The sequence below is a fragment of the Dryobates pubescens genome, chromosome Z, assembly GCF_014839835.1.
Source record: "Dryobates pubescens isolate bDryPub1 chromosome Z, bDryPub1.pri, whole genome shotgun sequence".
Classification (NCBI taxonomy): domain Eukaryota; kingdom Metazoa; phylum Chordata; class Aves; order Piciformes; family Picidae; genus Dryobates; species Dryobates pubescens.
In genome coordinates this window covers 86,537,545-86,561,142 of record NC_071657.1, presented here as the reverse complement: position 1 = coordinate 86,561,142, position 23,598 = coordinate 86,537,545, and the positions used below count along the sequence as shown (strand labels likewise).

The window sequence follows — 23,598 nt, the reverse complement described above, 5'->3', positions numbered from 1 at the left end:
GAGGCAATGGCTTCAAACTAAAGAGCAGACTTAGATTAGATATTAGGAACAGGTTCTTTATCATGAGGGTGGTGAAACACTGGAACAGGTTGGCAAGGGAGGTGGTTGGGGCCCTATTCCTGGATATAGATTCAATAAGGTTGGAAAACACTGCAGAGATCATCAAGTCCAATGCTATTCAAAGTGAGGCTTGACATGGCTCTGGACAACCTGGTTTGTTTGAGGACTCCCCTGCCTACTGCAGAGGAGGTTGGAGTAGTTGACCTTAGGAGGTCCTTTCCAACCCACACCATTCTACGATTCTATGGATGTGATGCTCCTGCAGTCATTTCTGCTGTGTACCCATGGCACAATTTGCAGAGGTGCTGCTCCACCACACAGTACTATTGAGTAGGCCACAAGACATGCCTTAGCAAACCAGACCTAAATCATGACTCCCCTAGACCCTGTGTAATGCATCAGCCATTAAATATGCAATTAGGCTGCATTTACAAATCTGTAATCAGGGACAGGATCACTTGACTCCCTTCAGCAAAACCTATCCTGGTGAGCAGATCCCACCAGAACTAGCTGCATTCATTTCACAGCTGCCATAAGGCACAAAAGTATCTCCTGGCTTCCACCCTCTGCCTCAGAAAGGAAGGATAACATGTACCTGGACTGAAAAGAGTTGCCTGTACACCCTTGGTGAACAGGCAAAGCCTCTGTCCTGCGGGATACCTGGCTCCAGCCATCCAGCCAGAGCTCAGCTGGGCATAGGACAATAGGTCAGGCTGCAACACAGGAAGCAGAAATTAGCTTTCCACCCCTTCTACAAGGCTAAAATGCATGCAAACACCTGCTGCACATGCCACACAAACCCCACAGATGGACACTCCCTTTGGGAGCAAACATGGGTGAGGAAGCCCACAGCTGTGATGCAAGGCAGGGACCAGCAGAAAAGAAACAAGGCTGGCAGGAGTACCAGTCTGCTACTGCTTTTCCAACCCTCTTCCTGTCTCTCTGCCAGGCTCAAGCCACCTGAACAGCATATCAGTGGGGCTGGACTTTTATTCCTCTGCTGTTGCATACGAGCAGGCACCAATGGATGTATCATTCAGCAAAGCCAAGGAAGAAACAAGCAGCATTAACCATCAGCATGTGTGTGCAGAGAGCCCTCTTGCAGGATTTTTTTCCTTTACTCCCATCTGCTTTACTCTGGGCCACTAAATCCAATTCAGCAGCACTTGGAGCTTGTACCGAAGCTGCGACACATTTGTCAGATCCCCGACTAGACCCATGGCTAATTTTACAACACTAATTTATCTCACCATATTATACCGCTTTCATTTCCTCCCCTTGGATCCCATTACTGCCAGTATACCTTGTAGCCAGCATGTAACAGTAATTGGTATTATTAGCAGCGTAGCCTCTTCGAGGTGCTCTATTTGCAGAGCTGCAAGGAGTCCCATGGGTGGGCCAGTCCACACCAAGGATGGGAAGGGGTCCTTATCCCATGACATTCCATGGATGGCACCACTGGGAAATGCCAAGGGCAGTGTTTTGCTGCTCTGCACATCCAGACCCTGCTTCATCAGTTGGCGCCTGTCTCTGTCCCTTAAGCTTTTAACTCCACAGCCTGCATGCAGCCTTGTGCACAGGGAACACTTCTGTCCTTGCCTGTGGCTCACAGAATACGGGACTCTGACGACCCAGGTTTAAAGGGGTTGCAGAACACCCCCAGGAAGTGTGATGTAACAGGAGAGGGCAGGGGAGCTGCACAAGGAAAAATTCTAACACTATAGTATGTTGGACAACAGTTTCTCCTCTTCGGTGTAAGCTACTGCTTTTCCAAGATCAGCGTAATGAAAGCCATGCAGTTTTAGTTAAGTAGGAGGCTGCACTAGTCAAACAGTGACAATTCCCATTTAAGATGTCCTTGCCTGGCATTTAGAGACTTATTAAATTTTAATTCATCATTTTCATTTCTCAAGTACAACACCAGCAAGCACTGGCTTCCCCAGCACAGCTCTGCAGGCTGTGTCCCCAGATACAGCAACCCAATCCACAGGCTCCTTCTCTGTTCCATCAGGGCCACCATGGCTTGGAGATGATGACCCCAAACCTCTCCTCAAGTAACAGTTACCACAGCTCCATATGCACATATGCAACAGGTCTCACCACCATGGCCAGTGGTGATGGTAGTGGTCTTCTATGGGAATGCAGCCCTTTTCAGCACAGGAGGTCTCAGGGGGGTTCGTCACATCCATGAAGCTGCAGGTACCAGTGCAAGAAAGCACAAAGAACATCTAGCAGTCTGGGAGCTTAGAAGTTGTGCTTGCTGTGAGAGGTGGCACATCACCTCCCACCACGAATGTGTGACACTTACCTCCTCTGGAGTAGTTCAGCCACCACAGGGCCTTTGCTACCCCAGGTGGTTTACACATCTCCAAACTGCCCTAAGGGCCTTCAAAAGCAGAAGGGCTCTCCATGAAGAAATTCTCCCCCGTGCATTTCCAGACCGGGTCATCTACAACCTGAATCATTACTGTCAGCATCTGCCCTCTTTTCACAGCAGCCATGGGACTCCTCACACACCAAAGCCAGAAGCAGTTTTTAACACACTTTGAAAACACCATCCTAGCCAAAAGATACACAGGCTTAGAGCCCCACCACAGCCAGGCAGCCCACAGCACACCAACCAAGGACAAACCATGTAAGGAAGTGTTTTAACCCATCTCTTACCTCTCCACTGGTCCAGAGTCCTTAGGGTGTCCCAAATTTCTCATCAACGTCTAGAGGATTCTTCTGGCTGTTTCACTAACCCTCACTGCTCAGATCTGTGAATTCCTTCAACAAAACAGAAGAGACAATGTGTCAGGTTACCAGGTGGAGCTCTGACAGTGCTTTGGGTTTAGAAAACAAGCAAAGGAGGGGGGCATCTGTTTTCCTGTCCTGACAGCTGGTGGCAACCAGTACAAATATGAAGCTAGTTTAGATGAAGAGCCCTCCCACATGAGCATCACAGTCCACCCCCAAAGCATGCATTTGCTTAATTATTTCAATTTAGAGACATGAAAGGGGAGAGGGGAAGAAACATACTTGGGGCATCTCTGATCTCCTTTAGACACAGACAGCAATGCTCCCCAGCAAAACAACATAGCAGCACTAAAATGCCAGCACAGCACCAAGACATTTGCCCACGAGATCTTGCACTGCATAAGCCCTAATCCTGCAAAGCCTCACACACGTATTAAACGGTGCAGGGAGAGGCCAATCCGCCTGAACCCGTGAGTGTGAAGAGGAAAGCATTCATGTACGGCTTTGCAGCATGGACACTGAAGACTGCAAATGGGAGAGGGACTTTCCATGTTACATCTGACATTCTGCCTACTGAGACAGAGGTTGAGGCATTACTACACCCAGCAGTGCCTTCAGTTACAGCAGCAAATATGCATTATGTGCTAGACAAATTATCAGCCAAGATGCATGCTCATTATCTAGCTCTTGTGGCTGAGCTTGTGCTGTTCCACCTCTTTTAAATGCTTTGAGGGGAAAAACAAACAGCAACAAAAAACCCCAACAACCACCAAACAAAACCCAACCCCTAATTCTGTATTATCAAAATGAAAAATAGGAGCCAAACTCCACTGGCAAGAGGGAAGTCTGGGACTCACTCATTTGGAGACGCTTTCCCAAGGGTGACAGCAACTCCAAGCCTGGAGCACCACGTGCTTCAGCTAGCACCCAGCCCTGAGCTGATGAGCTTTGCCAGAGCCCTTGTTGGGACCCCATCCAAAGCCCAGGCAAGCCAGCAGGAGGTTGCTACAGAAACCCAAACTACAACCACCATCCAGTCCCTACTTGCCTACAAAACCTAAATAAATAATTAATCCCCCCTAAACTCCACTGGGTGCCTGATGCAGAAACCCTCATTTGCAAAGCACTGGGAAATAATTACAAAGTTTTCCCAGAGCTTAAAAGGAGGGAAGTGGACTGTTTGTCATGCCAGCTGCCATAGTGTGCCATAATTCATCATGCTTGTCAGGTGTCAGCCACTGAGAAATTTAACTCCAGCTGCTCCAAGCCCAACACCCACAATGCCCCATCACTCAAAAGCTGCTCTGCCAAGCACCCCAGAGCTGACAAGTGACTGGCAAAGAGGGGAGAGGCTTCCTCCCTACCAAGCCTCCTCTTGTTCTGCAGTGCCAATTAAACTTTTTAGTTTTTTTGTAGAATGTGGCTTGTTTTGTTGGGGTTTCTTTGTGGTTTTGTTGTTGTTTTAACCCACAGATAAAGAGGAACAGAGGCCAGCAAGGCTACCTGCCAGGGACCTGCCTGCGCTGTCACTCTGGCTTGGCAGGGATATGACAAGAGAGATGGGTTTAGCACCAATCACTCTTGGGGAGTTTTCTGTAGAATCCTCTGCTCAAGCCAGAAGGACATAGCTCTCACAGGCACATTACATTATGATCAGTATGAAGTGGAAAATCCTAAAATCTCGATGCCTTTGTTAAGAGATATCCCTGGAAAATGATTATATGGAAAGAACTGACAGCCCCTGCCACCCTGTCCTGATGAGACAAAAGATTCAGCAGCCCAGCTTTTCCCACAGAAGTCAAGGCATGCATTTGCCTTTTAAGAACCCCAAATTGAGGTCAAGTTAGGTCTGGGGGGGAGCTCAGCATGCCCAAAGCAGATTATCAGCAGAAGGACCTGCCTCAGGGCACTGTGCCAGCAAGAAGATGTGTGAGCTAGATGGCTCCCAGAACAGGGGACAGACTTGATCACAGCTCAGGCAGGCTTAGGTAAGGAACAAATAGCACCACAGAGCAGGGATGAGTCCTGGGGCAGGTGTCAGCAGAAGGGCTTCCACCAGTCCCAAGCTCACCACACATCATCAGGACTTGAAGTGCCACCAATGCCAGTCAGGACATTTCATCAGTGTCACACCCACTTGACAAGCCTGTCTGGGCTTCTCCCCAGAAGTACTCATTTTGTCCATTTCTGTAGCAAAAACTGGTGCAATGCAAAAGTACTGTTTAAACAGGTCCCTGTGAACCCCTGAGGGTTCAGAAAGTTCCATGTCCCACATGGTGCATCCCCACACTGTAGCAAGGTCTAAGGGCTAATGGAACAGACAGAGAGACAAGAAAGAGACAAGAAAGAGACAAGAAAGAGACAAGAAAGAGACAAGAAAGAGACAAGAAAGAGACAAGAAAGAGAAAAGAAAGAGAAAAGAAAGAGACAAGAAAGAGAAAAGAAAGAGACAAGAAAGAGAAAAGAAAGAGAAAAGAAAGAGAAAAGAAAGAGAAAAGAAAGAGAAAAGAAAGAGGAGGAGGAGGAGGAAAGGAAGAAAGAGAGGAGGAGGAGGAGGAAAGGAAGAAAGAGAGGAGGAGGAAAGGAAGAAAGAGAGGAGGAGGAAAGGAAGAAAGAGAGGAGGAGGAGGAGGAAAGGAAGAAAGTGAGGAGGAGGAGGAGGAAAGGAAGAAAGTGAGGAGGAGGAGGAGGAGGAAAGGAAGAAAGAGAGGAGGAGGAGGAGGAGGAAAGGAAGAAAGAGAGGAGGAGGAGGAGGAGGAAAGGAAGAAAGAGAGGAGGAGGAGGAGGAGGAAAGGAAGAAAGAGAGGAGGAGGAGGAGGAGGAAAGGAAGAAAGAGAGGAGGAGGGAGGAGAAGGAAGAAAGCAAGAAAGAGAATAGGGGGAAAAGTAAGAAAAAGGAAAACAAACGCATTGCATTTGCCAAGACCCTTTCTCCACAGCACAATTCCTACATCAGTCAGGGATCAGTAAGTTTTACTTGTACCAACGGAAAAGGCCCAGGGGCAAGGCATTCTGTGCAAGAGCTGGGACATGGGGCACAGGTTTTTGCAGTCATGTGCTCAGTGCAGTGCAGTTCCTGCTGTGGGAGCGGAGTGACTGCTGCCTCTGCACACACTATATATAATACACCCACACAGCAGCCTTTTTCAGAGGCTCACAACTTGGCACAGGAGAGGTGGATTTTCATGGTGTCAGCAACAAGCAGATCCCCAACACCTGGCTAAAAACCTTCCCCATGGCTATCAGACCTGGTCTCACAGGGCAAAGATACTCGAGTTTCTTCAGCACAACAACTGAAAGAATTTTTCTTGGGTTTGTGTATGTGAGGTTTTTGTTTTGTTTTGAAGCTGTGGATAAACTAACCCAAACTGTGTTCTGAGAGCAGCTTAAAATCCTCTTTGCTACAATTAAAATTAAGAAAAAAAAAAATAAAAAAAGAAGAAAAAAAAAGAAGGAAATTCAGCCGGAGGCAGAGACATGTGAGGTTTCAGTCCAAATGGTTAAAGGCTGGCGTAGTTTCAAGCAACTGAAGACAGGGTCTTATAATCAGAAGTGTCAGGCAACCTTAATTATATTATTTCCTGAAGGAAATAGTTTTCCCCGCCGAAGTCCAGAAGTTATTAAAAAAAGTTGACCTCACTGGAACCAATCAAGATGGAGACATGAAGCCTGTGATGGATTTTTAAGGCAGGCAAGTTCAGGCGTCTGTATTTTCGGGGGTCCAGGATTTTAGGACAGGTGTTCCTGCACAAGCCTGAACTTGCAACAGCCCTGTGGCCAGAAGCCAGGGTGCCGAGCCCCCTCCATCCATCCTCTTGAAGCCCCCCCAGGCAGGAGGACACAGGAGCCCCATGGACTCCAAGAAGGCTGCTTGCCTGCACCCAGATCAATGGCTTTGCCAATGTGAGCAGAGAAAAACAGCCTTCAGCTTTGTAACTGTCAGGAGCACACAGGCTTTTTGTCTGTCTCTTCCCCTGCACCCATAAATAGAAGTGACAGCAACTTTATTCAGGACTTCTTCCAGTTAAAAGGGGATGGAAGAAAAGAGAAAAATGAAATTGTAGCTCAAAGGCAGAGCAGGAGGAACCTGAAGGCACAGCACAGGGTCTGCCATTCCTACAGCATCCTGGGCTGGTGGCAGCAGTCACACTTGTGAAGCTAGCTCCTCCTCTGGGCACACTTCTGCACTCTACCATGAAAAGAAACCCCATCTAACAGGCCCCTATCTCCTGCTGCCCATCAATTCCCCAGTACTAGCCAAGAGGCTTAAGTGTCTGGAGGAAGTCAGAGATGGAATAACTGTGTCTCCTTTTCTCCTGAAAGACGTTAAAAAACCCCCAAACAATTCAGAAGAGGAAGTCACCTGTTCCACCTATCTATGCAAAGCTTGCACTTGTAGCAGCAACAGCAGGTCTATAGTGCAGCCCATTTGCATAGCCAAACAGTGCATACAGCATCTCCATCAGCATCCCAGCATGGGAAGTCATGGCTGTTTGAGCTATAACCTCCATGGAGTCTTTTGCAACATAAAAAAATGTCCTATTTTCCACAAATAAATTATGGAAAGACAGTCAAAAAGCAAGAGAGGAGGTGAAGCTGTCCTGTGAGGGGGCTGAGCACCCAGCAGAGTTGGCTCTGGGCAATGCCCCAGCACAGGGGAGCACAGCTATGGTTCAAGCATCCTGGGTTGGTCTCCCCCACGTCCTGCAGCCTCAGCCAGCAGCCCAGCATCTTGAGTAGCACAGTGGTGTTGCAACACACTGGTAGCACAGTGTATCAAACTTTGTCCTGCTTGCACCACTGCTGAGCTAGAGCTATGCCGCATGTCAGAATCCAGTCTTAATGGGCTAAGAATCTTGTCTGGAGCTAGGCCAAAGCAATCTCATACACCTTCAACTGCACAGAAACACAGTCAAGCTAGGGGTTTAGGAAGAGACCGACCATCGCTAGGGTTGGGTGCCCACCCCATCCAGAATGGCTCAGGCTGGAAGTTGTGTGCAGCTCCCTAGGGAAAGACTGTGAATGACCTCATGGGTTTCTTCCACCACTGCCCTCTCCACTGCCATGAGTCAGAGATTAAACACAAGCCATTTGTCAGCACTGGTGGCATCATCGGCAATCTCATTTCTGAGCAGACATCTGACCTCGCCTGCATCCCTGAGACCTGTGTTACCACACGACTAAGGCAGCCTCCTGACAGCTCCCAGGGGACACAATGCAAGGCAGGGGGACCAGCCTGATCCTGACTCAGGATGCACAAGACAAACCTTTCAGCTGTAGGAAGGGAGACTGAGGGGAGAGTTTATCACTCTCTTCAATGACCTGAAAGAAGGTTGCAGTGAGGTGGGGGTTGTTTTCTCCTTGCAGTAAGAAGTGATAGGACAAGAGAAAACGGCTGCATGTCATGCCAGGGGAGGTTTAGATTGCATATTAGAAGAAAATTGTTCCTCTGAACAGGTTCACAATCACTGGAATAAGCTCCCTAGGTAGGCGGTTGAATCACCATCCCTGGAGGCATTTAAATGACACACAGATATGATGACTACGAAAAGGGTTCAGCTCCAGACGTGGTAGAGTTAAATAATGATGATCTTAGAGGTCTTCTCCAACACAAACAATTTTATGATTCCATGAGGTGTGAGTGTTCATAGGCATGTCTCACTGCCCTGTCCTCCATTTAAGTGGTACCTATGCATGGGTCTCCCTCACTGAGCACTGAATTCGGTTGTGGAGAAAGAAAAATCTGACCCGAAGAGGATCTAAGCAAAACCAGCCTTGTTTGAAGCTCATGAGTGGAATAAAAAAGCCAATAAGACCTTGTTCCCATGCTGGCTGCATCCTATGTCTCCGTTCCATGCTACCCAGCCAGATGGGGTTCAATGTGCAGTAGTAACTGAGGCCTTCTCCACAGCCAGCTAACACCTAGGCTGAATTGTATTAAGACCACCAGGTAAAATCCAGGCAGAGCTACTCTGCAGTTCTGTGCAGAGCCTGCACCTGTGTCCTGCAGACCAGGAGACCTATGGCTCAGGGGCCAGCACCCCTCTGCCCCAAACCAGACCACAAAACTACCATAAAAATCTACTGTGAAACTGTCAACCTCTAACAGTTGGTCCTCACAACCATTCTGGTCCTCACATCTCAGAAAGGGAGTAATAAGACCACAAGAAGTACCACAGGAAGTAAGCAGGGGAACAAAAGAGCTTCTGCATCAGGGTGTGCCAAGCACATGAAGGCTTTACAACCTGAGAAGAGAGAAAGGGAAGAAGGAGACAGGACTTAGCCACCATCCCTCAGGCTAGACACAATATTAGCCAAACCGTGACAGTCACACAGCAATTTGGTAAATAGCAGAAAACAAATGAATTCAAGAAAAGCAGGGAAAACTGTCAGAGTACAGGTCCTCTGACAAATCCTGGTTCTGATGCAAGCTTTGCATTAACATAACCCTCAGCCTTAGACAGGGAGAAGCTGGGAGGACTGAATCCCCACCAGGAGAGACAAGACAACCACCACGATGGCTCTTTGTCTACACCGAGTCAAACCAGTCCCAGCTCTCATGCTTCTCCTATGAGGAATGGATTAGGGTTACGTGAGACCAAGAGAAGACACACTTAGTTAAGATGAAGAAATCAGTATCATTAAACATTATTAGAATAATATGCCCAAAAAGCTTCATAAAAGGAGATGCTGCATGATTGAAAACTCTCCAGACCCTCATTTTTCCACAGACTCTAAACACCAGCCAAGAGTCTGTTCTAAGAGCCAACTCTTGCAACTATCAGAAGGTCTTTTGATTTTGTTTGGCAGGTGGTGATTTTTTCTTTTCCTGAGGAGCTTTCTCAGTTTGCAATGGAAACTACAATTCTTCTAGTTCCTGGGGAAAAAAAAAAATACAAAATAATTTTTTTAAAAAATCCTTTTTCATTAAGTTGAAGCAAATGGCATTTTTGCTTCTCAAATGTATTTGACAAATCTGACAGCCTTGACCATATCCATAAAATATTTAAACCTTTCTCCTTCAGAGCTTAAATAAAACCTGCTGTCAGTCCCACACTAATACAAGCTCTCTCCTCTGGGTCATGCTCCTGGGGGTGTCAGCGCCATCCAGGTGCTAGTGCTGGGATAGAGGGCAGGTACCAGCCACACCAGCCTGTTCATGCAAGCAAAACCCCACCAGCCCACATTATCTCTCTGCAGGCTGCTGTCTCCAAGGCTGGATCAGGGTCCCCCATTTCAACAAGTAAACAGCCAGCTCCAGTGGCATTGATCATCTCCCTCTCCTGCCACCATCCGCATCTGATAACAGCACTGACTGAGAAGTGCTGGGTGCTTTATTTCCTCAGCCACCCAGGCTGTGCAAGAGTAGCCACTGGGCTTCCTTCCCCTTCCATCCTGTCAGCGCTGTCTGCAGACACTATGAGAAGATGCAGAGTGGTGTCAAAGCTCATTTAAGATCCTTCTATCCTATTCAAACCAGACAGGCTTATCTGCATGGATATATACTGTTTGCCCCAATATTTAGCTACTGAGCTGACTAATCTGTGTGCAAGAAAACCCCCAGTGGCTCAGAGGGTGAGCATCTACATAATTCATCATTTAGATTAGCTATTGTCTTAATCCTCTTCAAACTGCTGTATAATACATAGAGGAATGGATGTCCTATATGCTCGGAATACCCAGGCTGAATCTCACAAGCTTGGACAGAAGCTAGAATGACCATGGAAGAAAAAAGAAACCTGTTGCACACCCTGATAGATTTAACTTCTTACTCTCTTCATCCCAGCAGCCTTTAATTGTTTCCCAGTCAGTTTCCTCAATGCATCACACCCCTGCCTCCTTCCCTCATCACAACCACACTACAAACTGAGGACCGCAATCTGTGACAGTCCATGCAGTGTGGTCTTGTGAAAGCCCTGAGGATAAGCACCTTTGGATTTGGGACAACTCAAGTCAGCATCTGCCAAGGCCATGCTGCTCTCAGAAAGGCAACAGCTTTGCACAGCTCATCATTGTGCTTTGGGCTCTGCCTTGTAAAGGCAGGCTCAGGACAAGGGTTAAAGTTTATGATGCTATCTGGGATCACCTCTTGCATTGCTGCAGCACCCAGTGGGAGGGCAAAGAACAGGTTGCTTTATGGAAACAGCAAGGAGTTGGAGGGAGGAAAGCAGGGGGTGCAACAAGGCAGTAGCAAATGAGCCTTTAGTTTGTTGTCTGCCAGAGCTAAGGGAGCTAATAAACAGATGAGAGCTAAATTGTCTTCTGAACCTCTGTATCAGTATTCACATTACAGAGGCTGCTTCCAGCAATTCTAGCGTATTAATAATAGATGCTACATAATTACAGCAGACTTGCTTTTGTCCTCTCTTCCTGTTTACTGTCAATGACTGCTTAACCCTGTAAAGCCCATGGCCAGCTTTCCACCAGTACCAGTCTCTTTGCAGGCGACACAGCCCTGGCAGCACCAATGAATACCTCTCTCAGCTCTCTCATGGGCTTGGTCAGGAGGTAAGGGGAAATGAAAGGAAACTCAAGTGCTGATGCCCATCCATAGTGACCACCTTCTACTTGTCAAAACCCTGACAATGCTGTTCCAGGGATGAAAAAGTGGTATTTGGGGTTCGGTGTAGCCCCAGGCTATGGTGAGTCAGGGACTGTGCAGACAGCATCTGCAAAGCACAGAGAAGCCACAAGTCTTACTGACAAACACAGCTTATGGCTTCTCCTCCAAACTTGCAGACAGAACTGCCTTCTCTACAGAGACTTTTTGGGGTGTCTGTCCCAGTTCATCAGAAACCCTTCTGCCACTTCCACAGTCACAGGGCTGTTGGTGGTGATAGCTCCCCAGGATGAACAGCCACACACTGCTGGGATCTGACAGTGGGCTCTAGGGCAACCCCAGGAGGAAGCAACCATGGGAAGACACAGGAAATGATCTGCAGGTCTCAAGTTAGGTAAGACAGAGCAAAGGCTTTCCTTGTAACCAAGTCCAGACCAATCAAAACACCTCCAGCCTGTGTAGCACTATGTCCACCTCTTTACACTTCTCCCTTGCTCTGTGTAGGATGAGGACCTCTTGGACCCAGCTTCTCTTCTTGAGTGTCCTTCCTCCAAGGCAAGCTGCACCAAAATGTCATTTCCCATCTCATCACTTCATGAGCTGATTCAAATGAGAATTAAAGACCTTCTGGCACTTTCCCCATAAATTTTAGAAGGATTTCATCAAGTCTAGTTGCAAAGTGAACTCTGGAACCTGATTTGCTTCCCACAGGACTGTCTCTGGGAGAATTTCCTCTCTCAGTTGCAGACAAAGAGCATCAAAACTCTGTAGAAGCATCCATCTTAGCAGTGAAAAAGCTGTTTATAGCAGAGCACAGGTTTAATTTGCATCTTTCAGGCTAGCTCTCTCTTTTCCCAGCCTTGCAGGGAGGCTGTCATGCTCTAACATGGCTTCAATAATAGAAGAGAACAAATACTTAAATGGGGTTTCTGTGAGAGAGAAAAACAAACAATAAGCAAACCAAAGTGTGCCTGCCCTACAGTGCAAGTTAACACAGCTTCTGCCCAGACTGTACACCTTTCCTGACATAAGACCCATTGGATGGCAAACAAATACCAAGCAACCCAGATGCAAATCTCTCCCTGCACAAGAGAGCCTCAAATGCAAAACTTGGTTCAAACAGCTGAGCCAAGACCAGATGTCACACAGACATTGGTGTCCCGCCTAACCAGGTACATGTGCAGCATCCCCCAGAGTTGGCATCCTGCCACCATTCTCAGATGGTTCCCATGACTGTATGTATCCATACTACAATTTTCTGTGCCATCTCCTCTGCATGGTGAAGCATAGAAGCATTTTTCTCCCTGTATATGTCATAGTCACTTGGAGTTCTCAAAAACTGAAGCAGCAACCAACTGTTCAGGAATAAATGCTGAAGAAAAAGGCACACATTTCCTCTGTCCCATGAGTAGAGACATCAAGAAAAATAAGAGTTCATGCAGGGGATAGGAGAAACACAAAGGACAGGAGTCCTCTAAACTGGTGACATAGAACAGGAATGCCAGAGAAGGATGGAAATAAATGGGGAGCAAAAAAAAGGGGGATCTTCATTATCACATCAAGGTCTTCCTTGCAGACCAGTACCAGGACCTTGCAAGCTACGAGGATAGCAGACAGCCTCAGGGTGTGACGACAGCCAAGTTCATGCCTGCTGGGTGGCCCTGGGCCAGCTGCATCTCTGTGGGCTGCCTCTCTCTTCACTCACTGCCATTTTTGGCAGGGCAGCCCCAATTTCCTCACTGCAGGGACTTTTGTTCCCTGTGCAAAAGACACTCAGCAGCCTGAAGTCCCCACACACCACTACAAGAGGGTGTGGATAGAATAGAATAAACTAGGTTGGAAGAGACCTTCAAGATCATCGCATCCAACCTATCATCCAACAGCACCTAATCAACTAAACCATACAACCAAGCATCCTGTCAAGTCTCCTCCTGAACACCCCCAGCGATGGCGACCCCACCACCTCCTCAGGCAGCCCATTCCAATGGGCAATCACTCTCTCTGTGTAAAACTTCCGCCTAACCTCCAGCCTAAACCTCCCCTGGCACAGCCTGAGGCTGTGTCCTCTTGTTCTGGTACTGGTTGCCTGGGAGAAGAGACCAGCCTCTGCCTAACTACAACCCCCCTTCAGGTAGTTGTAGACAGCAATGAGGTCCCCCCTGAGCCTCCTCTTCTCCAGGCTAAGCAACACCAGCTCCCTCAGTCTCTCCTCATAGGGTTTGTGCTCCAAGCCCCTCGCCTAACTTTGTTGCCCTTCTCTGGACACGCTCCAGCAAGTCTACATCCTTCCTAAGGATGGAAAAGCAATAAACCATGTGGGACCAGGAAGAGAAACCCACCTCTTGCTGCAAGAAGATGACATATGTCAACCCCAGAAAGGAAGATCCCAAGCTAGACCACAGCTCCAGAACACATCCCAACCCACATGCAGAAGGAAGCAATGGCTCTGCCACCCCGTCACAGTGGCCAACAGAACACACAGACAAGCTCCAACACTTCTGGGCAGACTATCACAGTAGAACATGAAGCACCCAGAATGCTCTGGATGCCCCTCTCAACAGGACACACTCAATGCCAAACCCTCACATCATGGATCCCTGCACAGTTAATAGCCACCACTCCTAGATACTAGGACAGAAAAGCATTAGAATTCCAAGCCCCCAGACTCATCTCCAGTACAGCCTGCATCACGCCCCACTGCCAGAGCTGTTTCCCTGCTTTTCATCAACCTCTATGTCCAAACCCACCCCCCTCCTATCTCAGGATGCTTCTCAGCAGCTGAGGGCAGTATGTTGCAGGGTGCCTGACACTGTGCACTCTGCAAGCCGTTTCAAAACGGAGAGCAAGTTGCTAATTACAAACTAAGCTGCAAATTGATACTAAGATCTATTAGCTCTAAGGAAAACAGAAACAGAACTGTTCCCCTCACACCATGGCTCGCTGATTGCAGCTGAAATATGAAGGGGTCTTAGCTCCCCAGAAAAGCTGCTGGGGACACAACTGCATCACTTCCAACTCGAGCTGCAGACACCAGACAAGAATCTCTTTAGTACTTCACTTCTTCCAGTTCTAACCTGTCTACAACAACTGTGACAACCACAAGTCCAAAACACCCTCTCCCAGCAGACAGTCAGACCCAAGTGTAACCCCAAACTCAGCACCCAAAAGCACCAGCAATGGCCTGCACCAGACTGTTTTTTATAACACAGCAATTATTATAGCCCCTGGACTTGATCTAGATCCAAAGATCTCTTTGCTTGGAGGGAATGAACAGTTTCCCTATCACCACAGTGCAACTGACTTTGAGGTTTGCACAGCAACAAGTCTCAGTTTTGCTTGGTCCTGTGTAAACTATTCTATCTTGCAGAGGACAAGGAGGTGAAGCAATGAAAGAATCAGGCCATGCTGGATGGGTAAAATCAAGTCAGCAATGGCCTTAGAGCTGAAGAAACCCCTCCTGCCACAAGTTGCTCAGCTCTGCCTCCTGGAAAGCTCAGAAACACAGTGCAGAATTACCTCCTCTCTTAATATGTAAAAGGTAATAAGTTAATTAAATACTAATAAATACTGAGTAATAATTCCTTAATAAGGAGCAGTAAAGTTTGAAATACTGCAGCTTTCTGCCCCAACTCTGAATGAAGCATATGGGAAGTTCCTCTTTTGCACAGGGAAGCATAGCATTTGCCCTCACTGGACACACCTGCCTTTTGCCAGGCTGTGCTGGAGCAGAACAAGTTCTGCTGGTTTTGGCTATCAAAGAGCTGTTGCCAAGGTCTCCATCCATAATCCAGAATTAACCAGGTTGGAAAAGACCTTTGAGATCATTAAGTCCAACCTATCACTCAATACCAGCTAATCAACTAAACCATGGCACCAAGTACCCCATCCAGGCTCTTCTTAAACACCTCCAGTGATGGTGACTCCAACACCTCCCTGGGCAGCCCATTCCAATGGCCAATCACTCTTTCTGTGAAGAATTTCTTCCTAACATCCAGACTCATCCTTCCCTGGTGCAGCTTGAGACCGTGTCCTCTTGTTCTGGCACAGTTTGTCTGAGAGAAGATACCCACCCTCACCTGGCTACAACCTCCCTTCAGGTAGTTGTAGAGGGCAATAAGGTCTCCTCTGAGTCTCCTCTTCTCCAGGCTAAGCAACCCCAGTTCCCTCAGCCTCTCCTCATAGGGCTTGTGTTCCAAACCCCTCACCAGCTTTGTTGCCCTTCTCTGGACATGTTCCAGCAAGTCAACATCTTTCCTAAACTGAGGGGCCCAGAACTGGACACAGGATTCAAGGTGTGGCCTAACCAGTGTACAGGGGCAGAATGACCTCCCTGCTCCTGCTGGCCACACTATTCCTGATTCAGGCCAGGATGCTATTGGCCTTCATGGCCGCCTGGATACACTGCTGGCTCATGTTCAGCCTACTCTAATCAATCCAGTCTCACACCATCCTTCTCAGGCAGCTCAATTAAGCCTAACAAGTTACATCCAGCACAAGTCACAAGGAAATACAGGCAGACTGGAGACCATGGTGCTGTGCAAGCAGAAGGCGAATAAATAACATTGACTCAGGTTGACAGAAAACTGCTCAGTGAAGATCATTGGAAGATGCCAGTTCAGTAACAGAGATTCTGTAGTGAAGCATCTGTTTGGGTGACTTTGGCTCCAAAGGGGGCAAAAAAGAAAATGAGACAAAAGCCAAATGTACCTTTAAGCAGGAAAAACTTCAGAGAAGTTTTATGCTATTGAAATGTTTAAAAATAAATTTTAAAAAGAGTTTAACCAACAAGGAGGAAAATGTGACTGGCTACCAGAACTGATTCAGGATCAGAGTTGTAGAACAATGTAGGCTGCCCCAAATCTCTACCTAATCCGATGCAGATGGAGCAGGACCAGCCAGCTCAGGTCACACAGGGACTGACACAGGCCAGGGCTGAGCATCTCAAAAGCTAGGCCTTTCTTATCTCTTATTCCTCTTGCAGTATTTGACCACACTCATAAGATTCTTGTCAGTGCCTGACAGGCAATCTGATGCTCCAAAGTGGACTGTCGTCTGCTGCCCTGTCTCCAGGCGCTTCCAAAAGCGAGTCCTTCTCCTGCCTCTCCTCACCTATTGAGGGGATCAAAACAGAGTAAGACCCCACTCATTCTGCTTCATCTTCCCTTCCCTAGGCTGCACAGACCCACTGCTCTCAGCATCTCTGACACCATTCTTCTCCACAAACCCTCTGAGTTTCCCTGCTGGCAACCACCAATGAGTTTCGACATCATGTTCCCACAGATGGTGGAGAGAAAATACTGGAGATCAAGGGAGACTGCATAGCTTCCTAGAGGGTAAGAAACCCTTTCCAAACTCGGTTGTAGCCATAACTGACTGCCAGTTTTCCCTTCACAAAACAAAGACCCATGGTGAAGCAAACAGCTGCCATTTCAACATAGTTTCATCACCACCTCCAGACCCTGTTCCTTCAATTTGAAGTCAATTATGGCAAGGTTAATGGGGCAGAGAGGATGCCAGTCAGTTAGGTAATGATGTCAAAGCATCTGGCATTGCCTGGGCAACAGCTCGGCAGCAGGGACACAAATGAAAGCGCAGGATTGCACTTGGTCCCTGGAAACAAGCTGATGCAATTGAGCGTATCGGCATTAATGAACATAGAAATAATGACAGAACACCCAGAGAAACAAGGCATTGATGGCGGGGTGGTAGGGGCTGCACCCAGCAGAAAGGCACCATGTGCTAGATGACAATGGGAATGAGCTCCATGATGTTGGCTCTCCTCCACATCTTCACCCAGAGGTGCCTCCCATAGTTTAACACACCAGAATTGCATACCCAACACCAAACATGCTGCTCTTCTGCTGAAGCCTCTCCTCCAGCAGCACCTGGCCTCTCTCCAGGCAAACTGCGACAGACAGAGCAAGAGGGGAGCTGCATGCTTCCAAAAGCAACATCTTAGAGTGACCTAATAACCATGAGGCCAAGGTAGCAAAAGCCAAAGGGCAAAAGGTGCACAGGGGCAGAGGTGTTTGAGGACATTTCAGTGTAAAGAGCAAAGACCTCCTCAGCAGGAAAGCTGCCCCTACAGTGCAGCCCAGATTTCAGTCCCTCTGTCACCTGCAATTAGTATTTTGAAGCTGGTAGGCAGAGCAACAGGAGGCAGAGCAAGGTGGGATGTTGTGCCAGGCCGGCACTTTGCACAACATGTTTCCACAAATCAGGGCTACAGGACAGCAGATAAGAGCACTGCAAGCCTCGCACATCAGCAATACATTTCCAGCTTTCATCCATAATCCAGTTGTTGTGTCTCCTCCCTAATCCACAAGCTCTATCAGATGCTCCTCAGCACATTCACTATTTGGAAAACTTTCATTCCTATACTGTAATATTCAGTGCTTCTTTTATCCCTAGTCTTTAAGCCCAACCCACACCACCACCCTTCCTCTTTCCTAGCTGCACTCACACTGCAGTACAACCTCAGGGATGCAGCTGCCTTTGATCCCCAAGCAGAGGCCATCCATCTTTCTATATTCCAGTGGCATAGCTGGGCTGGGGTGTCACAGCCACCATCTCATGCTTTCTACTTCACAGCCCTCTCCCAAACTATGCTCCAGGGCAGCAATAGCTTCACCAGCAGCCACAGTGATCACAAGGGTTCTGCACCAGAAAAGCTACCTTAGATGAGCATGGGGAAGCTGAAAACATTTCCTCACACCAGTGACTAGCTGATCTTGTGCTGTTAAAATGCAGCTGTGCAAATGAGACTCCAACAACCACCCCCCACCCAGCCCTAGCAATTCCCCACAGACATGAAGAGTGGTATCAGAGACACAAAGCAGATAACAACACAGGGGAGCAGTTGGGTCACGCATCCATTTACAAGGTCACCACCCTGTGCTTCTTTAAAGCCCTTCACTTTCATCCAAGGCCAGTCAAGGTGACTCAGGCAGACTGTGATGCTGCTGCTCATACCAATGCTTTCTCATATCTCCTGCCCTTGGCTGTGGGCCCCTTGGAGCCAAAAGCATCCTTCTCTATTATCTGGAAATGGCCCAGCAAAGTAGCAGCCTGTACCATAAATAATACTGGCAACAGCCAAGACCAGAGCAGCCATGGGGTCTGCAGGGATCGAAGCATCCCTGGCCAACCTATGCCCAGGCTCTGCAAGACACAGAGCTTGGCCTGAGCAAAAACCTTCTAAGCATCCCCCTTGCCCACCACAGTGGGACCAGACAGGCAGTGCCATCCCCTTTGCCAGGTCTCTCCTTGAGTCCCTGCTTTTAAATGTCAGCAGTAAAACCAGCTATGCAGAGGGAATTAAATGGAGGAGGGGAAAAAAATGCTTTAAAAAAAAAAAGGACGAAAGAGAAGAGACAGCTCTGCTAATAGCAAGTCAGCCAGAAGTCTCCAAATCCATTTTAAACATGTAGGGCTTAATTTAACTTAATGGTTTTGTCAAACATTGGCACTCTGTTAAAAGCACAGGAGAGCTGGTAATCCAAATGCCAGTGGCTCTGCTTTTGCTAGATGCAAGAAGGCTGCTGTTCAAGTCCCCAGATAGATCCATCTGGCTTGACACAGGCAGCAAGCACAACCCTGGCTACTGCAGTCACTCATTAGGACAGCTCTGTATTTACTTAGCACTGGCAGCAGCCCTGGCTTTGCCCAGAATGCAGAAACAAACACAGCCCACTGCATTTCTGAGACTGTACATGTCCTAAGGCAGCTCCAGGCTTCTCCTGAAAGCACAGTGCAGTGAGAGAAAGAGAGATTTGCAACTTTCCCTTGGGAAGGAAAAATGAAATATCTCACCTATGTGGACTGTGGAAAGAAGTTGAGGAAAAAAAAAAAAACCAAACCAAAAAAACCCCAAACCCTGAACTCAGCTCACAGGCAAGCACAGGAAGCCACGAGCTGAGCTGCAAAAGTTGATTCCCCGTCCAGCCCTGTCTCTTCCCTCTCTCCAGCAGTATTAGGTTAAGGACCCACAGCAGCCCCTACCAGGTGGGCTAAGGCACAACTCCAGGCAGCCCGAGTTCTACTGCTGTCAAATTCTCTTCTAAAGGGAAAGAAAAGAGGGAGAAAACAAAACAAAACAAAACAAAACAAAGGAAATAAATATCAGCCTGACATTTAAGATGATCCTCCCCCTCTGCAGACAGGAGACTGAGCCCATCCCTACATACAGCAGGGGCAAGACAGAGGTTCTTGTGAGTGTCACCTGCCCTATTCTGGCAGCAGATGGTGAATTCAGGACACCTGCCATGCTGCCTTGTGGTTTTGCCCTGCCTTTGAGGGCACCAGTGGATGACTGCGGTACCTGGCACTGTGTGACTCAGGTTACCCAGACATTGGCATACTGGGCACAGGCACCGGGACTGTCTCTCCCCTCTGTGGTAATAACAGTCCAAGAAGGTCAAACCTGCTTGTACTGTTCTGGCAAGAGGCTAAACCTTTGCTTTTAACCTTGCAACTGTCTGTAGGATATCAGTCATCCTTCCATGCATCAGCAGCCATCACAAACTGATGAGACTAGCGACACTACAAAGACAACTCTGCTCACCTCTCCAGCCTCAAATCCCAGAAATGATGATTTCAACAACAGATCCCAGAAATCTCTCTTTCCCCAGGGGGATGTTTCCATTTTTCCGTATGTCCTTCAACCCTCCCTCTGCAAAAGCACCCTCCCTGCCACGTTCCCTAAGCAGCAGAGTTTGTTCAAAGGGCCAGTACTAAATGGAGCAGGGCTGTCAACCCTCAGCCTCTCAGCACAGCCCCAGAGTAAAGGACTCTGGAGGGAAAAAAGTCCCTCACATAAGGCAGGTGGGGATGGGGCTCCAGGAAAACTCAGGGGGAGCAGTGGAGGCTTTTGAGTCTCTTCATCCCCTTAAACCTCCCCCTCCATCCCAGGACCTGGATTCCTGTTTGATTTAAGACACAAATGGAATCGAGTTAAAGGTCTCAGCCTGGCCCTTGACTCCTTGGTGGGAGTCTTTCCACATCACAAAACCACCAGACAATTCAGTCTGATTGACAGCCTTTCAGACAGAGAGGCCCGGGGCTGGAGGGAGGGGGCTGAGTGTCAGGGCTAAGGGGAGGGGGTGATAACCAGAGCTGTGGCTTGGGCTGGTAGAGCAGAGGGTGGCTGTGAGGTGAGGCTGATGCTCAGTTTGTGCTTCCACAGGAAAAAGGTGTCTGGGTAAGGATGAGAGCTGCCAGAGCACCCTTGAGGGGTGAAGTTCCATTTAATACTTGCACAAGCCAAACTGCAGATGGCACATACAAGGGAAAAAGAGAACCGGTTTAATGCACTTTTTCATGAGTTAAGTGGGTAGCAGAGTACACCAGAGAAAGCAGGCAACTGAGGACAAGGCAGAAGGGGGACCCTAGGCTCATATTGAGAAAAGCAGTCAGTGACAGGCAAGAGCCAGAAGAGATGAGAAATGTGAAAGCAAGCAAGCCAAGACAGAGTTCACTGACCCTGGGCTCAGCCACTGAGGCTGCAGCAACTGCTGAGATGGCAGCATACACACAGGCACACACGTGTGGACATGTTCACCCTGTGCTATATTCTGCTTTGCGCCTCATCTCTGCTTTCTGGCCTTAACAAAACCCAACCCAGTTGAAGGAGCATCACCAAGTTTCCTCTGCAGCAACAGGCAGGATCCTCAGAACAGATGGCAGAAATGATAAAACTGCTTCCTCATCTCCTCCACACTCCCCCTCTCACTATAGTTTAGGAAAGCTGGGCACAATTCATGGCTTCCTCCAACATGGCTTTTTCCCCTGTACCGTGGCAGATGTCAACACCCTCCACGGGGATGCAAAGCCCCGTTTCCAGCTGTATGTGCTCAGCCCCTTTATAAGCTCACTTACATTGCCAGTTTTGAAAAAAGGTTCCCTTAAAAGGACTCTCACCTTTTCGTTTGGGTCAAACTCATGTTTGCCAAACCCTCGTGCACCTCTGTGACAAGCTGAGAGTCATCACTTAGGACAGAACAGGCAAGGGAATGCCTAAGACGACAGATACTTGTCATGCTAGCTTTTTTGGGTTTTCCCCCCCCCGTCCTTAAAAATAAAAAAAAAAAAAAAAAAGAAAAGAAAATAATTTAAGCTGGTGCTTTAAGGCACAGCAACCGCCGGCCCATCTCCATCTCCATGGCTTGCCAAGAGAGCAATTCATCCTCCGCCTCTATTCTGCAGTAGGTAAAGCGGCCCCCCACTCCCATCCCCCCTCCCCCCCCCCGGCTTTTGTTCATCTCCCGCTCTTTTGTCTGGCCCTGAAAGCGTTGATCACTCCTGCATGAGGAATGTGAAACTGATGTGATGTGATAGGAACAATGCTCCAGCCCTGCTCCCTCCTCGAAGCCACATCAAAGTACCCATTTGCATGGATTCCTCTTGCTGCCTGTCCCCCTCTGCCCCCGGCTGTGCTCTGGCTGCTTCAGCGCCTTCATTGTCCTCCTGGCTTCAAGAAGAAGCCTTGGCCTCCTGCTAAAAGGCACTCGATGGCCTTCCCATGCCTGCCACTACCTCCTCTCACCCATGGGAGATGGAAACCACGGGCAGCACAAACCTGGCAGATGTGGCATGCCAGGTGCCACAGGTACAGGCTGGCATGCACCAAGACAATGTCTGCAGATCTCACTGCTGCCTGGCACCTGCTCCCAGGTGGATGCTCCTCCCCACAACACTGGCAAGCTGGGGTAGGGGAATCTGAGCAAAGAGATGGAGGGATAAGGAAGAGCCATTAGATCAAGAGGTGTGGGGCAATGCAGCCCAGTCCTGCTACAGGAGAACAGAGAAGCCTGTGGAGTGCATTAACATAAAAATTAGGTCATTTCTCCAGTCAGTGAAGGGCACAGAGGAAGTTCATAGCAAAAATGCCCTTATCTTTCAGAGTCTCTTGGAGGCAGATCACTGCCTGTCCTTCTGGTACAGGAGGAGAGATAGATGAGCTAGGCACTTAGAGAGGACACAACCTGACAGCTAGACTGCACCACACCTATCGCACTGCCAGCCCACAGCACCCTCTGGCACTGGAAGCAGCTCAGAGATCAGCAATGCTGCAAAAGCCACCACAGCATCTGGATAAACATCACTCTGGGTCCAGTCAACCTCCTCACAGGCTGTTAAGCATAGGCATACTGCCAACAGGTGAGAATCCTGCTGCTACCCCTTAATAAGCAGCCAGAACCCAAACCCAAGAGATACCTGCATGTGCACACTTCACAAGTAGCCCTGCCTCTCCAGACCTCATCAGATCAAATGCTTTAACACAGGGCCAGCAAAGGAGGCTGCTGAAATAAAAAGAAACCTCCAGCGAGACAGAGATCAGTCCCATAGCAGCTGTGGCTCCATCACAAGCCCATGCTGACATGACAGTAATAGTTTCTCGGCTCCCCAAGGGAGCATCTACCTCCAAGTCCCTTCAGACCACTAGGCAATCTCCAGAAAGGAGTCTACTGCCAGGCAGGGCTATGCAGACAGCACCCTAGCAGGGAAGGTGAAAGGCAGGCACTGGTCATGCCACCTGGGGTCCAAGGAGGAGGCTGGTGCAAGAGAACAGTGGTGGGACCACACAGAACCACCACACTACACTGAATACAGTGGCTTTTTGAGAAGTGGCAACATGCTTAGCTTACCCTTGCCACAGAAATCAATGTAAGATTGATTCTCCCCATCCTTTCCCTGAAGTATGTGACTTCCATTTAACTAAACACCAACCGTGATCCTGAGCCAGTCTGTGTTAGTAATCAACAACAGAGACTGCCAGCATCTGCCTACAGAAAAAAAGACTTCCTGATCTACCCATTTCCAACACAGCAATGAAGACCCAGGTAATCAAGCATTTGAGCTCAAGCACACCTCCAGTTTGCACCTCATAGAGATCAGTGATCCACAGGGACTCCAGGTGTTTTGACTTCAAAGGCAAAGAAAATGCAAGACAACTGACCAAGAGCTATTTCTGAATTATCAGCCCATAGATCAAAATGCACCATGGGTGGCACTGTAAGATGTACTACTCTAATGTTAAGTAGGCACTTCCTAATCACTTCACAGGCTGCCTGCATGCAAGCAGTCTCCCAAATCTTGAGAGCCCCTGCCTCTTTCTTTAGTTTTCACCCAGTTAATACAGCCCCCTATTCAAATGTCCCTGCTGCTTCATCTCTAGCTGGGGTTCAGCAGCCTCCCAGGGGACACAGCTCTAACAAATGCTCCTGACTCATCCTCCTGGAAA

General features: G+C 48.3%; 1 protein-coding gene across 2 annotated transcripts in view; it reads right to left on the bottom strand.

Moving 5' to 3' along the window:
• CNTFR (ciliary neurotrophic factor receptor) overlaps window positions 1-23,598 on the bottom strand; it is a 239,180-nt gene that overhangs the window by 174,631 nt on the left and 40,951 nt on the right. For both annotated transcript variants that reach the window (XM_054178919.1, XM_054178920.1), the window contains exon 2: window positions 2,725-2,829. The gene's annotated coding sequence lies outside the window, so the exon portion shown is untranslated. The remainder of the gene's footprint in view (window positions 1-2,724; window positions 2,830-23,598) is intronic.